At 44.1% G+C, this 25,506-nt stretch overlaps 1 protein-coding gene across 1 annotated transcript in view; it reads left to right on the plus strand.

Annotated features, from left to right (window-relative positions):
* Window positions 1-25,506, plus strand: part of LOC115464322 (potassium channel subfamily T member 2-like) — a 197,227-nt gene that overhangs the window by 8,424 nt on the left and 163,297 nt on the right. The window lies entirely within an intron of this gene.

Below are 25,506 nucleotides of genomic sequence, written 5' to 3' on the forward strand. Positions count from 1 at the left end.
CCCATATACTGTTACTGCACGTCCCTGCCTCTCCTCCCCCTCCTCCTCCAGTGAGGAGCAGAGAAATCAATATTTATTCTGTCTGAGATCAGCACCATCAGGGCAGCGGCTCTACCACTCAGGAAATGACCAGGTTTCCATGGAGAGATGTCAGCCCAGAGCCTGGCCTCAGGGACCCATAAACCTGTCCTACTGGGAGAGCTCAGCTCAGGGACTGAGTGTGGGATTTGTCAGACTGTAGTAACTGAGTGTGGGATTTGTCAGACTATAGCACTGGGGATAATTCAGCTCAAGGACTGAGTGTGGGATTTGTCAGACTGTAGTAACTGAGTGTGGGATTTGTCAGACTGTAGTACTGGGGAGAAAGCTCAGGGACTGAGCTCAGGATTTGTCAGACTGTAGTATTGGGGAGAGCTCAGCTCAGGGACTGAGTGTAGGATTTGTCAGACTGTAGTACTGGGGAGAAAGCTCAGGGACTGAGTGTGGATTTGTCAGACTGTAGTAGTGGGGAGAGCTGAGCTCAGGAATTGAGTGTAGGATTTGTCAGACTGTAGAACTAGGAAGAGCTCAGCTCAGATACTGAGTGTGGGATTTGTCAGACTGTAGTACTGGGGAGAACTCAGCTCAGGGACTGAGTGTGGGATTTGTCAGACTATAGTACTGGGGATAATTCAGCGATTTGTCAGACTGTAGAACTAGGGAGAGCTCAGCTCAGATACCGAGTGTGGGATTTGTCAGACTGTAGTACTGGGAGAACTCAGTTCATGGACTGAGTGTGGGATTTGTCAGACTGTAGTAACTGAGTGTGGGATTTGTCAGACTGTAGTACTGGGGAGAAAGCTCAGGGACTGAGCTCAGGATTTGTCAGACTGTAGTACTGTGGAGAACTCAGCTCAGGGACTGTGTGAGATTTGTCAGACTGTAGTATTGGGGAGAGCTCAGCTCAGAGACTGAGTGTAGGATTTGTCAGATTGTAGTAACTGAGTGTGGGATTTGTCAGACTGTAGTACTGGGGAGAAAGCTCAGGGACTGAGTGTGGATTTGTCAGACTGTAGTAGTGGGGAGAGCTGAGCTCAGGAATTGAGTGTAGGATTTGTCAGACTGTAGAACTAGGAAGAGCTCAGCTCAGATACTGAGTGTGGGATTTGTCAGACTGTAGTACTGGGGAGAACTCAGCTCAGGGACTGAGTGTGGGATTTGTCAGACTATAGTACTGGGGATAATTCAGCGATTTGTCAGACTGTAGAACTAGGGAGAGCTCAGCTCAGATACTGAGTGTGGGATTTGTCAGACTGTAGTACTGGGGAGAATTCAGCGATTTGTCAGACTGTAGAACTAGGGAGAGCTCAGCTCAGATACTGAGTGTGGGATTTGTCAGACTGTAGTACTGGGGAGAACTCAGCTCAGGGACTGAGTGTGGGGTTTGTCAGACTATAGTACTGGGGATAATTCAGCGATTTGTCAGACTGTAGAACTAGGGAGAGCTCAGCTCAGATACCGAGTGTGGGATTTGTCAGACTGTAGTACTGGGAGAACTCAGTTCATGGACTGAGTGTAGGATTTATCAGACTGTAGTACTGGGGAGAACTCAGCTCAGGGACTGAATGTGGGATTTGTCAGGCTGTAGAACTGGGGAGAGCTCAGCTCAGATACTGAGTGTGGGATCTGTCAGACTGTAGTATTGGGGAGAGCTCAGCTCAGGGACTGAGTGTAGGATTTGTCAGACTGTAGTAACTGAGTGTGGGATTTGTCAGACTATAGCACTGGGGATAATTCAGCTCAAGGACTGAGTGTGGGATTTGTCAGACTGTAGTAACTGAGTGTGGGATTTGTCAGACTGTAGTACTGGGGAGAAAGCTCAGGGACTGAGCTCAGGATTTGTCAGACTGTAGTACTGGGGAGAACTCAGCTCAGGGACTGTGTGGGATTTGTCAGACTGTAGTATTGGGGAGAGCTCAGCTCAGGGACTGAGTGTAGGATTTGTCAGACTGTAGTAACTGAGTGTGGGATTTGTCAGACTATAGCACTGGGGATAATTCAGCTCAAGGACTGAGTGTGGGATTTGTCAGACTGTAGTACTGGGGAGAAAGCTCAGGGACTGAGCTCAGGATTTGTCAGACTGTAGTACTGGGGAGAACTCAGCTCAGGGACTGTGTGGGATTTGTCAGACTGTAGTATTGGGGAGAGCTCAGCTCAGGGACTGAGTGTAGGATTTGTCAGACTGTAGAACTAGGAAGAGCTCAGCTCAGATACTGAGTGTGGGATTTGTCAGACTGTAGTACTGGGGAGAACTCAGCTCAGGGACTGAATGTGGGATTTGTCAGGCTGTAGAACTGGGGAGAACTCAGCTCAGGGACTGTGTGGGATTTGTCAGACTGTAGTATTGGGGAGAGCTCAGCTCAGGGACTGAGTGTAGGATTTGTCAGACTGTAGTAACTGAGTGTGGGATTTGTCAGACTATAGCACTGGGGATAATTCAGCTCAAGGACTGAGTGTGGGATTTGTCAGACTGTAGTACTGGGGAGAAAGCTCAGGGACTGAGCTCAGGATTTGTCAGACTGTAGTACTGGGGAGAACTCAGCTCAGGGACTGTGTGGGATTTGTCAGACTGTAGTATTGGGGAGAGCTCAGCTCAGGGACTGAGTATAGGATTTGTCAGACTGTAGAACTAGGAAGAGCTCAGCTCAGATACTGAGTGTGGGATTTGTCAGACTGTAGTACTGGGGAGAACTCAGCTCAGGGACTGAGTGTGGGATTTGTCAGACTATAGTACTGGGGATAATTCAGCGATTTGTCAGACTGTAGAACTAGGGAGAGCTCAGCTCAGATACCGAGTGTGGGATTTGTCAGACTGTAGTACTGGGAGAACTCAGTTCATGGACTGAGTGTAGGATTTGTCAGACTGTAGTACTGGGGAGAACTCAGCTCAGGGACTGAATGTGGGATTTGTCAGGCTGTAGAACTGGGGAGAGCTCAGCTCAGATACTGAGTGTGGGATCTGTCAGATTGTAGTGCTGTGTTCCTGATATTCCAGAAAAGCTGGGCTCCTAGATTTTTTTCCTAATAACCCAAAAATTCATCTTAATTTAGAAACGTAAAAGTTATGCTGATAAATTTAGTCCTGCTATTGAGTTGCCTGATTTTATGAGCCTAGCATTGAAAATCAGTGCTACAATCCTAACATCCCCCATCTTAAATCTGTTCCCTGTTGCCACCCACTTTATAATGCTCTTAAATTTAGGAGTTTAGTGAATTTTGAGTGTAAATTTAAGCACTCGGAAGCCTTCTCACATGATATTAATACAAGAGCCATACTTCTGATCATGTGCTCCATGGAGAAAGATAAATCGATGATAAATCTAGAGATCATTTTTCAAAAACAGACCCTCTTTTGTGGTCAGAAGATCCAAGTTCTTCCAGACGTGGCTCAGGCCACACAAGTTAGATGAAAATCCTTTTTGAATTTAAAATCAAAAATTCTGGCAAATGGAGTTACCTTTTATACGTTTTTTTATTTCTTTGAATGGTGTTCAGTATGTTTTTCTTGTTCCCTTTGAATTCGACACATTTTTGATAGATAACGCTGTTTAATTGTTTTAAGAGAAGATGAGCTCAGAGGTGTTTCATGATGTTTTAATTCATGCCTTTCTCTTCTCTTCATGTGTTCTAGCGCTTCATGCTGATTTAATTTTGCTTCTTCTATGATGTTTATTATTTTTGGCAATTTGTATGTTTTTCCTTTATTCTTCTTGAAAATTGTATTTTCAAAACTTCAGTGAAAAGAAATCGCCCTCAGCCCTACTAAAGGTTCAAAGAAGTGAACTGAGGAACCCAGTGCTCAAAGGCAGAAAGCACAAAATCCTGTGAATAGTGTGCTTTTCGATGTGAGTAGGGAAGTGAGTTGAAGTGGAAGGATTGGGGCATTGGCAGTCAGTTTTCTGTCCTGTGCTGGCCCCTGATTTAGGGTTTCCCAAGAGAAATGATCGTGTGCAGCTGAAAATTTCTGCTGAAGGTTCCCGGGCTTGGAGGAGTGAGGAGAGGAGTGTGGGTTACCTGCCCCCTCCCTCATCTGTATTCACAGACCATACGCTCTGGTCTCCCATTAGCTCAACTGAGTTACACAGACATAGTAATATATTATAGACTGGTACCGAGGGCAGTGGCTGGAGCTGCCGTCACCTCTCTTTAGAGAGTCCGGCCAGTCCATCCTTCTGTCTGTACCATAGTCAGATGTGCAGTAAAGCCTGGTGTGGGACAGCTGTGTCTCAATGTGTCAACCCCAGAGCATTCCTTACACACTGCTGCACTGTGTGTGCCTGTCCTGTGATGGGGTGGTGTGTATTTGTGTGTCTGTATTCTCCCTGTGATATACATCTCCTCTGGCGGAGCAGTGCAATGTATGTATCTCCAGGTTTTTACCATTCTGTTCCCTTCCTCCTTTAATAGAAAGATAAATAACAGATAAACAGAAAAAGCATATTAGCAGCACAACCTAGGAAGGGTTTCCCAGCTGCTGTTTTGTCTTGAATTAGATGACAAAGTCCATTATTCCTCCATTATTCTCTCCTGCATCTATAAATAACCATTTTCAGATGGCTGTTATTGAAAACACATCTCTCTGACAGCTGACAGCTCATGCCATCTGGGCTCTGATCTCTCTCCAGAGATATTTTTAGCCCACCCCTGCTACTGAGGACATGGGATCTTGGAAGTTGTTTAATCCTGTTGGGAAGATGTTTGAGAGGCCACCTGCGAGAGACAGAGGAGGCTCGGGGGGGACACCTAATACTGGCAAAAGAGGGCACTGGAAGCCCCCTCATGTCATCCAGCGTTGGAGGATGAGGGAAACTGGTCTCAAGAGGTTTAAAAGAGGTTTTCTGTTTTATCATTTGCCTCCAGAGTTTATCTAACGTATTCTTAGAGACACATTCATTGAGGAAAATTCCATCTCCTCACTCCAGGTCTTCCTGTACTAATGGCCACTAATTCCTAATTCTATAAATTGTGCACAAGTTTAAGCTTATTGCGCAAAGTTGCAGGTGCAAGTTATAGACTGGTGTCAGTTGTGCACATTCCTTAGAGCTGATAGTTGACTTTAACTACTAATTATTGGCTGTAATTAGTGCTAATTATCACTAAATAACCATTCTGAGTGTAGCTGGGATTCCATAGTGCACAACCGCATGGGGACGTGGACCTGGGAGGGGCATGGATGGGTCAAGGTTGAGCCTAGTACGTACACATGCAGGTTATATGTGCCTGACTGACAGCAGTTAAGCACAAGCATTTACACCAGCTTTTGAGTCTAAAGTTTGGCGTGGAATTGTGGATTTATGTTAGTATTTCTATAATGATTATTGCACATGCAATTACTGTGACAAAATTCATGCTTAGCACACATTTAGACGACCTATAGAGATTTCCCCCTAAAAGAGTTGGACCTGTCCCTGTCCATGGTGCTGACTTGGAAGTTGCTCCCATACCATAACCTCATGGGATCAATCCCCAGTGGGCTTGTGAGTTGGGTGGCTAGGCTGTATATTTTCGTCACATGATGTCCAGAAAAAACGTGGACCCCTTACATAGTTTCAAAATACTTTGCAATTGGTTAAACTTTTAGGGTCTCTTTTTTCATGCTGTGCTATTGGCTCCCGGTGCAGTAATGCTGACAAAGCCCATTCACTTTGAGCGGGCTCCTTCGGCATTGCCATGCAGAAACAACTAGTGCGGCTTGATAAAAGAGGCCCTCAGTATAATCTTTGAAAATACATTAGTCCAACATTTATTAGGAAACTCCCTTGGGAAACAAAATGGGAGCTGGGCAGACTTCTACGGTCTTTGCCCTGATCATGACTGAATAGATAGGGAAGGGCTGGAGTGTAAATTTTAAGGGGCTTCGACGTTAGCTTCAGAACTTAGTACAATAAGAGTACTGGGCAGACTTCTACGGTCTGTGCCCTGAGAAAGACAAGGACAAATCAAACTCGGGTATCACATACCATGTAAAATGAGTTTATCTTGTTGGGCAGACTGGGTGGACCGTACAGGTCTTTATCTGCCGTCATTTACTATGTTACTATGCTTTGTGCCATATGTCTTATTTATGGGAAATATGTTTTCATTATTATAATGGGGCACACAACAAAATAGCCTGTGCTGTATGTCTTATTTAATCGCAACTTTATCTTCTTCACTAAACACTATTTTGCTAAAACGGATCTTAATGGTCATTTTCTGAATAACGTCATTTTGAAAACAGGGATCGTCCAGTTTTTTTTTACAGCATCTTGCAGTAACACCTGTCAATAACACTAATAATTTTTTAATTTTGTGGCTTATTTGGAAAAATGTTGGGGCCCCATTTTTTCTGGACACCGCGTATAGGTTGCAGCTGAAGACAGTATGTGGCTGGATGTAATATGATACAGAAACCAATAATGATCATTTTTGGTGGTACAAACAGATGTGTATTTTGTAATTCATGGCTGCAATGATTCTGGACTATGAAAGTTAAAACAAGTCCCCTTAAGAAATAAAATTCAAGGTTGTCAAGGTGGGATTAGATATTGAATGAAAGATACTTTGTAAATCTGCTGTCTGTGCCTTATTAAAGGGGGATCATGATCTGAAGTTCCCCACTCATCTCATCCCTATGCCTCCATTCCTCTCTCTCTCCTGCAGCCCCACAGCAGCCTTCTCCTCCCACCATGGGGTACTTCTGGGGCTGAGGTTGAGATCATCTTCTCCATCCATCTGGCAAATTAGTTATTGGCAGCCGTAAGCAGGAACTGTTCTTCCTCTGCCTGGTCAGAAGGGGGATAGTGAGGTATTGGGGTGGGGGCTGGCACACAAGGTGAAGTACTGAGGGCTGATGGATGCTGGGCAGAAAAATCTGAGTAGCTTGGTAAGGAACTAAAGCTCTGTGTTTCACTGTATTGCCTCTCTGATTTCTTATTTTCTCCTGGTGGTTGCTCGTAGCCTTCGACTACCTATTACTTGCTCTTGAATTGAATTGAATGCACTGTTCCTGGCCTGCAGGGTGATTATAATCCAGGAACTGAGTCTGGCGTGATCTGCTTGCTGGTGCCAGTGCTTAGTTCCCTGTCTGCAATACAGCATATCCCAGGCAAGGACAGGACCTGGAAAATGATCTTGTTGAGTTACTTCCTTTGAGCTCAGTGATTAGCTATTGCTCAAAACAGAACAGAACAGAGATTTGTGTATCTTCTATTTATAGTCACATTGATACACCTTACTCCTGCTCTGCAGCACCCCCTGCTATTCCATTACTGAGACCCTCACACTCGCACACTTCTGCCAATGCACTTTACTCTTGCTTGCAGCACCCTCTGCTATTCCAGTACTAACCTTCACACACACAGTTCTGCCAATACACCTCATTCCTGCTCTGCAGCATCTCCTCTTATTCTAGTATTGACCCCCCCCCCCCACAGCTCTACCAATGCACCTCTCTACTGCCCTACAGCACCCCTTGCTTTTCTAGTGCTGACACCCTAATACACACACAGTTCTGCCAATGCTCCTCGTTCCTGCTCTGGAGCATCTCTTCCTACTCCAGTATTGATGATCTCCCTCCCCCTTCTCTCTCTCTCTCTCATACACACACACCTCTGTCATTGCACCTCACTCTGCCCTGTAGCAGTCTCTACTATTCCAGTACTGAGACCCCCCCTCCCCATCTCTCTCTCTCTCTCTCTCTCACACACACACACACACACACACACACACACACACACACACACACACACACACACCCCTCAGATAATTCACGGAATACAGCACTGAGGTTCTAAAACCTTCACCAGCCTAATAACATTTTCTTTCCTCCTGTTGATTCCTTTTTGATCTCTTTCTCTCTGCATTAGCTTTGCTCTGACTCAAACACACAGTGTAAATTGACTTTCATTTTATGCTGGCAGTTGTGGGAAGTCAAGGCTAAAACTAACCTCTTATTGTTTATTTGGCTCTTCCAGAATCTTCACAGCCCTTTCCCCCTATCTCACCAAACACCACAGTATGAAAGTTATAACAGTTAAAGCAGTGAAGCCCTATGAAGTTACTTCCACTAGGACCAAGAGGGTAAGGGGTGTTTTTGTTGTCCAGTGGGTGCTGCCTGTGGGGGGGCAGGGGGGGCAGTAGAGAGCCAAGGTGCTGTCCCAAGAGCTGGTGCTAAAAAATATCTGAGGCAGCTTTTCAGCATCATTTCCACCTGGACAGCGCCCTGGGGTTTGAGGCTCAGAAGGTTATTTTTCACCATGGCCAGCTGGACAGCACCCCAGGGTTTGAGGCTGGGGTGCTTTACTCATACTACCCCTCTCCTCAAGTCGCTTCACTGGCTCCCTATCCATTTTCGCATCCTGTTCAAACTTCTTCTACTAACCTATAAATGTACTCACTCTGCTGCTCCCCAGTATCTCTCCACACTTGTCCTTCCCTACACCCCTTCCCGTGCACTCCGCTCCATGGATAAATCCTTCTTATCTGTTCTCTTCTCCACTACTGCCAACTCCAGACTTCGCGCCTTCTGTCTCGCTGCACCCTACACCTGGAATAAACTTCCTGAGCCCCTATGTCTTGCCCCATCCTTGGCCACCTTTAAATCTAGACTGAAAGCCCACCTCTTTAACATTGCTTTTAACTCGTAACCACTTGTAACCACTCGCCTCCACCTACCCTCCTCTCCTCCTTCCTGTACACATTAATTGATTAAGCAAATCAAGAGCTTACAATCTAATAGACAAAAAATAAAGTAAGCAAATCAACTTTATTTTTTGTCTATTAGATTGTAAGCTCTTTGAGCAGGGACTGTCTTTCTTCTATGTTTGTGCAGCGCTGCATACACCTTGTAGCGCTATAGAAATGCTAAATAGTAGTAGTAGTAGTAGTAAAGTTATTTTTCACCACTTCCAGCTGCACAGCCTGGGGTTTGAGGCTCAGAATGTTATTTTCTCACCAACTGGACAGCGCCCTGGGGTTTGAGGGTCAGAAGGTTATTTTTCACCATCTCCAGCTGGGCAGCGCCCTGGAGTTTGTGGCTCAGAAGGTTATTTTCTCTTCTTTACCAGGGTTCAAGCTAAGAGGGTAAGGGAGAATCAAGAAATTATCCTTGTGACCCTCAAACCCCGGGGTGCTATCCAGCCAGAGATGGTGCTGAAGAGCTGCCTCAGATCCTTTTCAGCACTAACTCTTGGGAAAGCGCCCGGTTCTCTACCCCCTCCAAGCTGCCGGCTGGACAACGCCCTGTAATGAGGACAGGACATGCAGCTTTTGTCTGTGCTTCCATGACTTCTACGATTTTTTTTTCTCACTTCTTTGTTATCCTAAATATATGAATTACTCACCACTTTAACTGAGGCCCACAGCTTGGTCAGTACATTTGTTTATCGCCTGAATCCAACAGAAGAACATTTTCTGCACCTCTGGCACAGGACAAGGCCTAAACCTGTTGCTGCTTCTCAGTTTTGCATCCCATTAGTAGTGATCCTGGTCTATTGTTGGACCCAGTAAGAAGATGAGGGATAATCAGAGTAATGGCTCCCGGATGCCAGCAGTGAATTAACCAGGTTTTATTTAATCAGGCACCTTTCACTTCAGAGTACAACACAAAATAAATCTCGCTCACAAAAAAATCTAAATCAATAGGAATTTAATGCATTGTTCTTTCCGTTTATTTATTTTAATTGCATGATCAGTGAAGAATGTGTCTCTTCTACGTCTTCCTCAGCAGGAAGCCCAAGCTGCAACTTCTCTCTCTTTACTCAGAGCACTGCTGTTCTCATCATGGAGTCATCTTGCACGTCCTTCACTCATCCTTCTCACACGATTTTCATCAGAATACCCCTATCCTAAGCCTGATCCTTAGTCCATTCTTATGAGCTAGTTGAAGTTGGAAGAGCTATACAAGCACTTGAGGTTTTAAACTAGCATTAGTGGGATTACACTTAATAAAAAAAAAAGTGGACAGCTTTTCCCCCAGTCTCTCTCCCAGCTTTTTGGCTAAGATCAAGCATGAGGTCTGAGTCTTGCTGTGAAGGGTGCCTTCCTGTCCCTTTGGAGACTGAGAATCTGCAAAATGAGGGAGATGGGGGGTAATTTATACTCTGACCCCTGCTTCCATAGGGACTTTTGTACATAAGGGAGGGCTAAATTCATGCTGATAGCAAATATGCCCAGCTACTTTCCAAAAGAAATTCCCATGTGTGTTTATCTTTTAGGGAGGATTGGAGGGATGTCTGTGAAACACACTGGAAGGTGGTGGGGGGGGGGGGGGGTCAGGGCACCCAACTTCTGAGGGAACAACCCCTGGAATAGAAAAAGTGTGAAGTGTGTGCAGAACGGATGCAACAGGGCTGGGATTTGAGAAGATGCTGGAGAGGTGAAGGCTCAGGGCCTTATTCCTGAGGATTGATTTTACTTGGCTATGAAGCTGCCAGCAGCCCTGTGGTCTTGGAAACTGAGGCAGACCATGCAGGAGCTGCTAATGGTCCACATTAAACAGCCCTGGGTACTTTTCTATCCTGGCCGATCTCCAGAGGTGCTGTGGACTGATGGGTGTGATGACAGGTTTATTTATTTATTTATTGGGATTTAAAGTTTCAGCTAGAGAAGAGCCTTATATATGTGAGAGAGAAGGTGAATAACGTCAATACGGCTGTGTTAGATCAATAAAGGTTTCAGGTCAGTTGTAGATGAACTGCTTTTATCTGACTAATAGTCTGAAAAGTTTACTGACCTTTGTTCTAACTCTGACTGAGAGAAAATGTTCACTACATCCAAATTCCAAATCTTTTTATATCTGTTTAATCTATGCAATGTAATCAACAAGTTCCCCTGAATGTTTTTGATTCTAACAGGTAACAGATTTTTAAAACATTTTTATCCTACCACCATATAAGCCTCTCCTCTTATGTCTTACATCTCATCAGAGAGCCAGCATGCAGTTCTGTTTTTAATTCCCCCTCCCCCTATTATTATCTTTGCAGCAGCAGCACAGCCCTGTAGCTGCTCATTCCTTGCATGTCTCCAGTGCTGTTCCTTGGCTGACCACTAGGTGTCACTGTAAGTGCAGGAGGGAAAGGGAATGGGACTTGATATACCCCTTTCTGTGGTTACAATCAAAGCGGTTTACATAGTATATACAGGTACTTATTTTGTACCTGGGGCAAAGGAGGCTTAAGTGACTTGCTCAGAGTCATAGGGCTGGTTGTCTTTCTGCTGAGTGCTGCTGGGTTACCACCCAAGTTCCGATCCCAGTCCCTTGGTCTCAGGGATTATTTTTTGAGGAAGGTAGTGAAAAGACAGTAACCTAGAAGCAAAGATGGCAATAAGTGGGTTTTTTTTTTTGGTGGTGGTGGTAGGGGGAGGGGTGGTGGTAAATAAATAGAGAGCTTCTCTGGTTTCTGCCCAGGATCCAGAAGGGACGGGAGTTGGTTATGAGACACATTTGATGAGTTTACATTGTTAGGGCACATTTTGTTCAAGATTTTCATGTTTTCAGCTCTCATTTGAACATATGAATATGCATTATGACAGTCAGTGAAGCTGAGACTGTAATGCAGTTTGCAAATTTTAATGTGATTAAATTTAGAAAAAGCTAATTCAATTTAGTTATAAAAATTATAAACTGCTCAATCGAGTCAAAAACACCTCTCTCCTCCAATGCAAAGTACAGTTTTACTAGGCTTAGGCTTACTAGGCTTACGGTTACCACCAACAGAGGATTTGGGAGGGGGCAGTAAATCAGTAGACTTTCTCTCTGAAGCAATGAGGGAGGGGGGGTGGGTCTTTGTTTTGTGCAGAGCGCCTTTGGGTCAAGGTAAACTGAATTGTCTTACTATTATATATATAATAGTAAGACAATTCAGTTTACCTTGACCCAAAGGCGCTCTGCACAAAACAAAGACCCCCCTCCCTCATTGCTTCAGAGAGAAAGTCTACTGATTTACTGCCCCCTCCCAAATCCTCTGTTGGTGGTAACCGTAAGCCTAGTAAAAGGGGCTTTTCTGAGCTACCTCTTTCCACCAGGTGCTCATTCCCACTTCTATCGCTCCCCTGCACGGTAGTAACATTACTATCTTTTTTTGCTTTCAGTGATAGCTCAGAGCTAGTTACATTTAGACAGATATTTTCCAGTCCCTAGAAGACTTACAGAAAAGCAATTCTGCAAATTGTGCACAGTGGGTACTCATTCCTTGTGCAGGCAAGACAGTACCTGTATGGTAATGTAGTATGCACTATTTTGTAAGGTACTGCAAAGGGGGTCTGGGTGGTCCATGTTCATGAGGGATGCTCACTTATGACTTGGCATAAAAGGGATGCCTTCCTTTAGGGCCAACAGCTGACGAATCAAGGAGCGGCCCCCTACAAGAGAACTGAAAAAACTGAAGGAGTTGATTGTAGTAGAACTGAAATTGATTGAGAAACCAGATATTACAGACTCAACACGATCCGTGTTTTGGCAAAAAATTGCCTACCTCAGGACTCAAATATCTGTAAAATATCTGTTATTATAATAATTAGTAAAGATAGACCAAACCAACGAAACTCTAAAATGTCTCAATCAATTTCAATTATGCTGCAATCAGCCTCTGAAGATCAGTATGTTTGGTTTGCTCTATATCCCTTCCCTACTGCTTCGAATCCTTTAAGGCCACCCATGTGGGTTTGCATTAATATTCTATAATGAAATCAGGGTGCCCTGATTCTGTGATAGAACTGGAGCTTCCTGAGTTGCATCAGAGCATCCACAAGAAGACACTGCATTATAGACCTTATGGATCAAGGCCATAAGGAACTACAGGGGGATTTGGTTTCCCTGGTTCTCAGCTCGCTGCTGCAACCATTAGATGACTTCCTCACTCTCCAAAGTTTATCTTTCTTTTCCTATTTATTGAAGCCTCTTATTTCCCTTTCTCACTTCTTGGCTGTCTCCTGTCTTTCTTTGCCTCCTTGCCTAGAGCTTGAATCCCCATTCTGGATATTTTTCTATGTGTCCAATGGCTTCCAAGTTCCATATGTGGTTGGACGCTGATATTTGGGCACTGTTCCAAGATGTGCACCCAACTAAATTGGCTGAGTCAATTAGTGCCAATGGCTGCTAATTGGCACTAATTTGAATTTCCACGCAAATCTTGCTATGCACTGTTTTCTAAATGTACACCCAAATCCCATCATACAACGCAAAAGGGGTGTAGCCATGCGAGGTGCATGGGAGGGTCAGGGGCATTCCCAGGGGAAGGGATTCAGTGGATACAGTGCCTTCCAGTAGAGATCAACTCAACCCCCAGAACTCCCTACAGCTTCCAAGGTGAGGGAGTCCGTGAATACAGCGCCATCCAGTGGAGATTACCTCAACTCTCCAGAGCTCCCTACAGCTTCCAAGGTGAATATAGTGCCATCCAGTGGGAGATCAACTCAACCGTTCAGAGCTCCCTAGAGCTTCCAAGGTGAAGGAGTCAGTGAATACAGCACCATCAAGTGGAGATTACTTCAACCCTCCAGAGCTCCCTAGAGCTTCCAAGGTGAGGGAGTCAGTGAATACAGCGCCATCCAGTGGAGATTACCTCAACCTTCCTGAGCTCCCTACAGCTTCCAAGGTGAGGGAGTCAGTGAATACAGTGCCATCCAGTGGAGATTATCTCAACCCTCTAGAGCTCCCTACAGCTTCCAAGGTGAGGGAGTCAGTGAATACAGTGCCATCCAGTGGAGATTACCTCAACCCTCCAGAGCTCCCTACAGCTTCCAAGGTGAATATAGCGCCATCCAGTGGGAGATCAGCACTGCAGCTTGTGGCTTTTTTTCTGTCTGATCAGTAGCCATGGGCTCCATCTGGGTCTAGCATATTTTCTAAAGACTTAGAGAAGTATTTAATAAAGGGGAAGGGGAGAGGTGACTGCTATTCTCTCCTTTATGTATGTTCTCCTTGCTGCATTGAAGCTGTACATATGGGAACCGTGTATCCTTGACCTGTTCAACAGTCACTGGGCTGTGTCTTGAAGCAAGTGAAAGATACGTCAAGATGTCAGGAGAGGAGGGGTTTTCATTTTTTTTAAATTTAGAAGATTTTCCTCTATAATTGTTTTGAGAAGGTGAGTAGATTTTTTTTAGGAGGTGTGGGGGAGGCTGAATGTGCAAAGTGAATTTTATTCATACACTTTAGCTGCCAAGCGTGCTCAGACAGCGCCTGGGGTATTAGTTACTTCCCAGTATAATTGTCTAATTAGATTTTGCTTTTGTTTAATCTCTGTTGCCTTGTCAGACTTTTTTTTTTCTTCTTTTCAGCTGGTGATGCACAGGGCTCTGTGTGCTCTCCCTACCAGTCAGGCTCATGAGGGGCAAGACATGTTTTTTTTTGCCTTTGTTCATCAGAAGAATAGGAGAAAAAGATTAAAATCATGTTTCTGTCTCTCCAGTGGATGCCAAGTGTCAGTCACATTCAGGAACCTTTCCTGGTCTGACAGTTTGTGTCGCACAAGTAAAAAGAAAAAGGGTGAAAGGAAAGAGTTGCAAAGTACAGGAAAAAGTCTCAAGGGTGGTTCTGGTGCTGGTTCGAATTATCCCTGATCAGATCCAGTTTCAGGCCTGGTGGCAGAATCCCAGAGATTTTGCTGCTGTTTCTCCTCTTTCCACAGGATTATACGGAGTTTTTTCTCCTCGTTCTTTGGGAAGTCTTTGATTTTCTCTCTCTCTTCTATCTTTGCATTTAGGTCAGAAGAGGAAGGAATGCATTTCTGTTTCTATTTCTCCCTTTTCCCCAGAATTATGCAGAGTTTTCCTGTTCATTCTTTTTTTTTTTTTTAAATTCCTGCTCATTCTTTGCTGGGAAGTCTTTGATTTTTCTCTCTCTTCTCTCTTTGCATTTTGCTCAGTATAGGAGGAAATGCATTTCTGTTTCTTCTCTTTCCCACAGGATTATACTATTTTTCCTGGTTGTTCTTTGTGGCTAGGGCTCTTCAGCTTGGAGAAAAGGCGGCTGAGGGGAGATATGATAGAGGTCTATAAAATAATGAGTGGAGTTGAACGGGTAGATGTGAAGCGTCTGTTCACGCTTTCCAAAAATACTAGGACTAGGGGGCATGTGATGAAGCTACATTGTAGTAAGTTTAAAACAAATCGGAGAAAATTTTTCTTCACTCAACGTGTAATTAAACTCTGGAATTCGTTGCCAGAGAATGTGGAAAAGGTGGTTAGCTTAGCAGAATTTAAAAAAGGCTTGGACGGTTTCCTAAAGGAAAAATCCACAGACTGTTATTAAATGGACTTGGGGAAAATCCACTATTTCTGGGGTAAGCAGTATAAAATGTTTTGTACTTTTTTGGGATCTTGCCAGGTATTTGTGACCTGGATTGGCCACTGTTGGAAACAGGATGCTGGGCTTGATGGGCCTTTGGTCTTTCCCAGTATGGCAATACTTATGTACTTATGTCTTTAATCGTCTCTCTCTTTAGATATTGCTCAGTACAGGAACAAATGCATTTCTGTTTCTGTTTCTCCTCTTTCCCCAGGATTATAAGGCGTCTTTTCCTGTTTGTTCTTTGGGAAGTCTTTGAGGCTGATGCATAAAACAATCAGGGGTTTAGCTGCAGGGCTACTGAGGGTTGGACGTCAGTTGTACGTGCCAAGGAACGCAGAAAGGACTTGTACGCAGGTGTTAACTCGTGGGGAAGACACAGCCGCAAGTTGTATTAAAATGTATGCTGATGAGATCATTTAGGTTTTCCGCGGTATGCAGAGAGTTGTATGCTGCCCACTTTTAATACGTGCACAAAGCGAGAATTTTTTCACGAGGGTCTGGGATAGCATGGAAAGTTTTGCGGAGAGGATTTTTCATCTGTATTTCACATTTAAGTCCTGGGTTTGTCTTGTTACACAGGCGGAAGGGAACTCGTGCAAGATTTAAAGGCAGATAGTGAGTAACAAACGCATGTGCTTGTCTGAACTAAACTGAACGTGAAAGCATACATTAACGCCAATTCTTCTGTGCCTAATATGAGCTTCTTGAAAATTTCAAGTGGAAACAATTTGCATGAGGCTCATACGTACGTACAGAAGACCATGTGCTGACTTTTTAGTTTTTGGTTTGGACGTGCGCACAAGATTCCACACTTACTGTGACACCTCGGGCACCTGCATGCACATACTCCCCTCACAGGAATCCTGTTTAGAAGGAATGGATCCTCAGAAGCTTAGCGGAGATTGGGTGGCAGAGTCGGTGGTGGGAGGCGGGGCTAGTGGTTGGGAGGCGGGGCTAGTGCCGGGCAGACTTCTACGGTCTGTTCCCTGAAAATGGCAGATACAAATCAAAGTCAGATATACACATAAAGTAGCACATATGAGTTTATCTTGTTGGGCAGACTAGATGGACCGCACATGTCTTTCTCTGCCATCATCTACTATGTTACTATGTGCCGCAGGTTTGTCACACATAAAATTTGCATGCAGTTTGCTTCCTGCATGCTGAAGTATTACGCTTGCATTAGAAGCCACTCACTCACACATCAGCACATGGCTGTACTGTGAGCCTTTCTGCCCCCCCCCCCCCCCCCTCTCTTCTCTCTCTGCATTTTGCTCAGTATAGCAGGAAAGAACATTTCTGGGTTCTGATTCTCCAGTGTGCACTGTGCACAGAGTCTGGCTTCCTGGGGTTTCAATTTTTATCTGCTTGTTTCTTTTTCCAGTTTGTTGTCCCTTATTCTGTATTTGGTGATGTTCTGTCCATGCTGTGTCTGTTTGATCAAGGTGAGGGATTCAGCTAGTGTCTCAGTTGACTTGTTCTCTTTTCCTAATAGGTGATTGGTGTTCTAGGGTCGGTTTAATATTTGCAGGGCTGCCTTTTCTTAGGTAGGCTTGTTGCTGTGTGAGTCCTGGCATTCAGGGCTGTTATGGGGTAGCAGGTTTGATGTATAGGTGCTGAGTGGGGTTTTTGCAGGGTTTTGTGTCAGAGAAAGTTGGGTAGTGGAGGGAGTTTGTGTCGCTGTTGCTGTCTTGATGTCAGAACTCATATATTCTTTTAGCAAGGTTAGTCGTAAGGGAAAGCATCCTAGTCCTGCTCTGCCCCATCACTGAGGGAGTTTCTGGGAACACGGAAAGGGAAATTTTCAGTCGAGTGACCGCCCCTCTCAACTTAGCATCATATACTTTAGCTAATTAGGTACTGAATGAAAATGTAGCTCTGACCTAATCAGCTAGAACATAATTGGAGCAAATGAATCCTGATGCCTAGGGAAAGCAAGCATGCACTCTCTCTTACAATCTGCCTAGGGAAAAGGTACAGCTCCTTTTTATGTGGATACTTCTTTCCTTGAAGAGAAATGTGTGTAGTTTGAACCTGTCCTTTGGGTAGGCTAAGATGCTGTTTCTTTGAACAGTATATTTCTGTGATATTGTATATGGACAAGGTGGGAAATTTTCAGATAACTTATTTACCCAGGTAAATGGCTTTTGAAAATTGCCATCACAATGTCGATAAGTCTTTGGCACTTAGCCACCCCACCCCTGCCTCTGATAACCTCACTAACGTTGGCCTCTTGACCCCGAAGGCCCAGTGCTCTTCCTCCCGAGGCCCAAACTTATGTACAAAGCCCTCCTCCCCTCCCTTCCATCCCATCTCCTCAAGAAAAAAGAAGATATGTTTGTCTTTGCTTTTCCAGCACAGGGTCCTAGGGATTAATGGAGTTCAAATAAGATAAACCTTCCTCCCCCTGCTTCCAGGGCTGGGGAAAGTGATGAGTTTGGAGGGAGATAAGGGGTGGGAAAGATATTACTAAACTGGGAAGCTAAACAAATGGGAAATGAAATTTAATATGGACCAGTGCAAAGAGATGCACAGAGGGAAAAATAGTCCTGCCTTTAAATACTCATATTAGAAGTCGCCCCCCCCCCCCAGGAAAAGGATTTTGGAATCACCGTGGACAATACATTGAAGTCCTCAGCATGCAGCGGTGGTCAAAAAAGCAAATAGAAAGTTAAGAATCATTCAGAAAGAGCAGAGAATAACATGGATTGTTATAATTTCTTCAAAAAAGCAGTAAATAAATCCTAATAAAAAATGGACAAAGAAATGGCATCTTTGTATCACTTCATGGTCAAATTACACCTTGAGTACTGTGTGTTGGTCTGGTCTTCCCAGAAAAGGATCAATGAAGAGTGACCAAAACGATAAAGAGGAGATACCGGCTGGACTAAATAGGGTAGGGAGAAGGGAGGATACGAGGGACGTGAGTGAAATGAATAGGAAATGGTTTGTAATCCTTTCAAATATTGCTTATGTTAGGGGACCCTCCATGACAAAAGGGTAGCAATTTTTTTGAAAGCATATTTTTCACTCAACGTACAATTAAACTGTAGAATTTGCTGCCAGTGCATGTGAACGAGGTGTCTAAAACAACCGGGTTGAAGAAGGGTTTGGACAAGTTCCTGGAGAAAAGCCAATAAACCATAATTAGCCAGGTAGATGTAGAAAAGCTACTGCTTATCCCTGGCAGCAAGCAACAAAGAGCAGCTATACTCTTTGGGATTTGCCAAGTACTTCCTAATGAGATGAACTGGCCACCATCAGAGAGGAGATACTGGGCTTGATGGTCCTTTAGCCTCTTCTAGTGTGGGTAAAGGGGTACTAGCCACCGCTTTGTGTAAATGATCTTCCCCACACTTTTTAGAAGTAGTAAAAGGTCAATTCATGCCCTTTTCAGTTGATGTGGTCAGTGTTTGTCTTCCATCCCACCTTCATTCAGAGATCCCACACTTTTTTGAATCCCATCACCATTTCAGTCTCCACCACCTCCTCCAGGAGGGTGTTCCAGATATCCCCCGCCCTTTCCATGAAGAAATATTTCCTGACACTGCTTTTCGATTCTAGCTTCTTGCAGTTTCATATCATGTCCATGACGGATTTCTCCAGCCATTTCATAAAGTCATGTGATATGGGAAGGAGGGATACCATTAAAGTGCAGAGCTAGTATGAGTCACAAGAGCTCTTGGGACATTGAGTTCTAATCCCCAGATCTGCTGTTGACCCCGTGGTCTGCTCCAAGGCAACTCATAATATCTCTGTCCTCCCTCAAATCTCCCCAACTCATACCAGGTAGTAAAATCAATACACCCCTTCTGCTTTCGGAGAAAGCTGCCAGTCCATCCCTCAAGAGACAGCAACAGCCTAGTAATGGTGGTTTTGATGGTGATGTGGTTGAGGGGAATTAAGCCATGTACCCTCCATTCTGCAGCAACTGATCAAACTGACTGGAGACATTGGAGCCATGGTGATCTGTTGAGGGTTAGTAATGTGTAACATAGTAGATGTCGGCAGATAAAGACCTGTACGGTCCATCCAGTCTGCCCAAAAAGATAAATGCATTATATATGGTATGTACACCTGTTCTTGATTTATCCTTGCCATTTGTAGAAGTCTGCTTGGGGATGGTTTGCCAAAGTTTGCAAGTCTTCTGCCAAATTTGGCCAGGAATTGCTACCCACACAACACCTGTGGTTTGTGACTGCCAGGCTGGTGTGTGCCCAGACCTATGCCAGCTCCCTCTTTTCATCTCCAGATTCTTTCTTGGTTTCACAATTTCTCTGTGTGTTGTCAAAGTAACATTTGAGGTAGTCAAAGACAGGAATTACAAAATACATTAGAGAACAGAGGATTCCTGGGTTTTGGTTAGGCTCTAATTCCGTTTCTGGCCCGGCAGCAAGATCCCACAGATTTTGCTGCTCCAGCTGCTGTTTCTCCTCTTTGCCCAGGATATGTTGCTGCTCCTTCTTTTGAAGGGAACATTTGATTTTCTTTGCCAGCTTTGGGAAACCTGTGTCTCTTTTCTCTTCGAAGTTTTCACACTGGAAGATGTTGCACCCAGTGTTAAAGGTCTTGAATATGTGAGCATCTGTTTGCAGAACTTGAGTTGCAGGGTTTCTGTTGGGGGTCGTCGCTCATCGGTCTGACCCAATGTGGCTATTCTTATGTCCTTATGTCTTTCAAACAGTCTCCAGTAGAATCAGATCTCGTGCACACGTTAGAGGTGATGGTACTGTATCATGAGATGGCACAGTAAAAAGAGGCATTTATCAAGTCGTGACCCTTCGTACGATGCATCACGGATCAAGAGGATGTAGGCAGCATCGTATATTGAAGAGGATTGTAACTTCCATGCTGGTGCTTTCATTTCCCCTGATGAAGCTAAGAAAGCAAATAGAATGTTAGGTATTATTAGGAAAGGAATGGAAAACAAAAATGAAGACGTTATAATGCCATTGTATCAGTCCATGGTGTGACCGCACTGTGTGCAATTCTGGTCACCGCATCTCAAGAAAGATATAGTGGAGTTAGAAAAGGTACAGAGAAGGGCAACAAAAATGATAAAGGGGACGGGACGCCTTCCATATGAGGAAAGGCTAAAGTGGCTAGGGCTCTTCAGCATGGAGAAAAGGCAGCTGAGGGGAGATATGATAGAGGTCTATAAAATAATGAGTGGAGTGGAACAGGTAGACGTGAATCATTTCTTTTCTCTTTTGAAAAATACTAGGACTAGGGTGCATGCGATGAAATTACAAAGTAGTAAATTTAAAACTAATCGAAGAAAATGTTTCTTCATTTAACGTGTAATTCAACTCTGGAATTCGTTAACAGAAAATGTGGTAAAGGAGGTTAGCTTAGCAGAGTTTAAAAAATGTTTGGACAGCTTCCTAAAGGAAAAGTCCATAGACCATTATTAAATTGGACTTGGGAAAATCCACTATTTCTGGGATAAGCAGCATAAAATGTTTTGTACTTTTTTGGGGGATCTTGCCAGGTATTTATGACCTGGATTGGCCACTGTTGGAAACAGGATGCTGGGCTTGATGGATCTTCGGTCTGTCCCAGTATGGCAACACTTATGTACTTATGTAAGCTCTAGTGAAAGGGAGGGGTCCTCATCAGAATATACAAGCTAAGTGCTTCTGATCTCAAAAAGATAAGGAATGAGCAATAAGCTGCAATTATACTTAAAGGGCCATTTTTACTAAGCAGCATTATAGGTGCGTTAATGTTTTTAACGCGCGTTAACCATGTACGTGCCTACAATATCCCTATAGGCACCTACATGGTTAGCGTGTACACTAAGTGTAGGCATGCTAAAAACACTAATGCACCTTAGTAAACAGAGCCAAAAGCATCAAATGCATGGGATAAATATAAAGGAATCCTGTTCAGAAGGAATGGATCCTCAGAAGCTTAACAAAGATTGGGTGGCAGCACTGGTGGTTGGGAGGCGGGGCTAGTGGTTGGGAGGCGGGGCTAGTACTGGGCAGACTTCTACGGTCTATGCCCCAAAAATGGCAAGGATAAATCAAGGTCAGGTATACATATAAAGTAGCACATATGAGTTTATCTTGTTGGGCAGACTGGATGGACCGTACAGGCCTTTATCTGCCATCATCTACTGTGTTACTATCGGCCTTATTTTTGAAAGTGATGGGCGCCCATATTTCGACCCAAGTCGGGAGATGGGCGCCCATCTCGCAAAGGCGCCCAAATCGGTATAATCGAAAGCCAATTTTGGGCGTCTTCAACTGCAATCTGTTGTGGAAATGGGCAAAGTTGACGGGGGCGTGTCGGAGGCATGGTGAAGGCGGGACTGGGGCATGTTTATCGGCCAAGGAGAGATGGGCGCCCTCGGCTGATAATCGAAAAAAGAAAGGCGTTTTTACCGTGAATTTAGGTCACTTTTTTGGACCCTTTTTTCATGAACAAGTCCCAAAAATGTGCCCTAAATGACCGGATGACCACCAGAGGGAATCAGGGATGACCACCCCTGACTCCCCCAGTGGTCACTAACCCCTCCCACCAAAAAAAAAACAACTTTAACAACTTTTTTTCCAGCCTGTATGCCAGCCTCAAATGTCATACCCAGCTCCATCACAGCAGTATGCAGGTCCCTGGAGCAGTTGTTAGTGGGTGCAGTGGACTTCATCCAGGTGGACCCAGGCCCATCCCCCCTACCTGTTACACTTGTGGTGGTAAATGGGAGCCCTCCAAACCGCCCCCAAAACCCACTGTACCCACATCTAGGTGCCCCCCTTCAGCCATAAGGGCTATAGCTAATGGTGTAGAGTAGTGGGCAGTGGGTTTGGGGGGGATTTGAGGGGCTCAGCACCCAAAGGAAGGGAGCTATGGACTTGGGAGGTATTTTACTTTTTTTTTAATTGTTACAAATGCCCCCTAGGGTGCCCGGTTGGTGTCCTGGCATGTGAGGGGGACCAGTGCACTACGAATCCTGGCCCCTCCCATGACCCAATGCCTTTGGTTTCCATTATCGCTGAAAAACGAAACCGCCCAGCTCAAATCCGCACAAATCCGATGCATTTGCCCGGCACGAACCGTATTATCAAAAAAAAAGATGGGCGCCCATTTTTTTCGAAAATACAGTCCCGCCCCTTCACGTACCCGTTCTCGGAGATAGACACCCATGGAGATGGGCGTTCACGTTCAATTATGCCCCTCCAAATATACAATATCTGGACTAATACTGTTACATACATAAAAAAAGTTTAAAAAAGAAAATTAAAAACATAGAGCTAAGAAGATTTATAAAGAGAAAGTGAATATAATTTATTAAAGTGCATCACATTTTTGTTGGGAGGTTTTTTGACCAATGATTGAAATCGGGAGTCCATTGGTAGCAAAGAAGGTCATAGACTGGCTTGCTCTGGACCCAATGAGGTTAAGTATTTTTATTTTTAATATGTTTGTGGTTTTCGCTGTGCTGTGGTCCTGGTCCTCTCCACCCCCCACCCCACCCCCCATGTCTGGGAACTCATAAATTAAAGTCTTGTCTTTAAAGCCTTTAAAAATGAGCCCATTTTACCTGCTTCTCTAAGGTTGTAGAAACCAATATAAAATCTCCAGTCAATAAATAAATATTTACTTGACGTTCCCAGTTTTTGAACAGTGAAGTTTTCTTGGCCTTCGCTCATCCATCTTTCAAGTTATTGGGCCAAAGCTATGGAATTCATCATCTTTAGATTTACACAAAATTGACTGTCTTCTACAATTTAGAAAACATCTCAAGGTTTATTATTTCAGAAAGCAAACTAATAACGGTTCACTTAATTCAGCCCAGAAGGATTTAATGTGTCCCTGGTTGGGAAGTTTGTTGCTTTATGCTACATTTTTACATTTTACTTTCTGGTGATGTGACGTGCTTTGTCTTTTTCTTCTTTACTGCTAATCCTCCATCTTCCTCCCCTCAGTCCCTTTCCTTGTCATCTAGTTGAATGTTCTAATGCTTATTTGGTATATCATTAGTATTCTGCTAATGTTATATTATATTTTAGTCTTTGAATTCCAGTGCTGTTAAACATGTAGATTTTTGATACTGTTTCACAGTAGTTCTATTATTAGGTTTCAATTTACTGTTTTCAAGTTTATCTCATTTATTGTATTTATGTTTTTTCTTGGTTATTTTACTATTGTTTTATGTTAAACTGTACCTGCTTTGCATCGCCTTGGGTGAATCTCTTCATAAAGGCAGTTAATAAATCCCAATAAATAATTAAAATATTTTAAGTTGTTGCTCTTAACTGTGTTATGTTTGATTGTACTCTGCCGTGAACAGTGGAATATTAATGTTTAAAAATAAATTTAAAAAATCGTAGTTTTCTTAAATAAATTTATAATTGCATGACTTCCCTCCATGCCCTCTCTGAGGCCCCTCCCCCATTGCCATGGAGTAAAAACCAGCCCTGTCCTTAGTCTGTGCTGATGGAATGGAATCAGGTGATACTGGACAGGGGTGTGATGAGAGACAGCTGTTCTGAAGCATAAGCTTAAACATAACCCAAACCCTAACAGCACAGAGGTCAAAAGTCTCGAGTGAAAAAAAAAAAAAATAAAGACATAAGACCATCACCTCTGATTCTCTCTCCTCATAAAAATTTCCAGGGGAGGGTTGGCACACTGCCAGATGTTGCCTTTTGGTTTAGGGAAGGGAAGTCTGAGAGACAAATGTTAAAAGCCTCCCCCCTGCCACCACCACTGCTGTGAGATCTTTTAAATTGTGCTGAAACTTAGCACTTTGCTAATAACGGATGAGCTGGGTACTAATACCTTCTTCCATTTACCAGGGTCAGCTGGTGCTGATGTGGGATTCTGTTAATCTCTGTCCATGGCGTTCCTCCCTTCTGAGAAAAGGCAGACCCAGCTTCTGTGGTGACTGCTCCTGCGCTGTTGCTGAGATGGCCTGGGGTGACCTTCACCTGGGCTGAGGGACTTAAACCTCTTTTTTGCCAAGCGTTCCAAGAAGGATGAGTTTGGCTAATGAACGCTGATTCCCTTCCTAATTTTTCTGTCACACGTGGAGGGGCATTTTTGATATGACATCTAAGTTGGACTTTGGACATTTTGCACTAAGCATCCCAAATCTGAATAGGAAATACAGCCATTTTTGAAACAGCAATAAATCTTTTTTTTTTCCAGAAATGGTTCCTTTTTATATGTTTTTGTGCTCGGTCTCTGTATATTTTTGGTCCATTTTAGAAAAACAAATGTCCAAAATCAAGCCATCGGGGATGTAGGAGGAGCCAGCATTCTTAGCAGACTGGCCACACAGACATCCCAGGACAGCAATGGGGCACCTAGAGGGCACTGCAGTGGACTTCACTTAAAAGCTCCCAGGTACACATAGTAACATACATAGTAGCATAGTAGACGGCAGATAAAGACCTGTACAGTCCATCCAGTCTGCCCAACAAGATCAGGGCTTTTTTTGAGGGGGTACTTGGGGGTACTGAGTACCAGCACCTTTTCCATTGTCTGCTAAAACAGACCCATGGTCCCCAAGTTTTAATGAAAGCGCTCAGGCTCTACACACCAATTCTGTCTTCTCATAGATTCTGTGACTGGTTGCAGGGGGCCTGGCTGCTGTGGGGTGGGTCCCTCAGTGATAACCCCACCCCTGAAGAGTGGCTTAGCATTTGAGTACCGGCACCTTTTTCGCTAGAAAAAATGCACTGACAAGATAAACTAATTTTACATGGTATGTGATACCTTATACCCGAGTTTGATTTGTCCTTGCCTTTCTCAGGGCACAGACCGTAGAAGTCTGCCCAGTACTGTTCTTGTACTAAGTTCTGAAGCTAACGTCGAAGCCCCTTAAAATTTACACTCAAGCCCATCCCTATCCAGTCATGATCAGGGCGTAGTACTCGTCTTGTACTAAGGCCCAGATGCACAAAACTTTAACAACCCTTTAACGAGGAAATTTTAAACCTTAGCATGCATTAAAGGCCTTTTTCCGATGAAGCTAGCAGCTAATGAAAATGGAATACAAATGAATAACTACCATTGTAATGTGGACGATTCAGGATGCACTAACCGTACTGACGATTGCACCGAATCATTTACTGCGATATATTTTACGTGTGGTCAGAGCTGTCCTTAAGGCCTGAGCTGTCAGACATGCCGCTACTCCCCGCTCCCCCTGCAGCGTACAAATCCAAGCTGGCATGTTTAAA

Source organism: Microcaecilia unicolor, chromosome 3 (assembly GCF_901765095.1).
Source record: "Microcaecilia unicolor chromosome 3, aMicUni1.1, whole genome shotgun sequence".
Taxonomy (NCBI): Eukaryota; Metazoa; Chordata; class Amphibia; order Gymnophiona; family Siphonopidae; genus Microcaecilia; species Microcaecilia unicolor.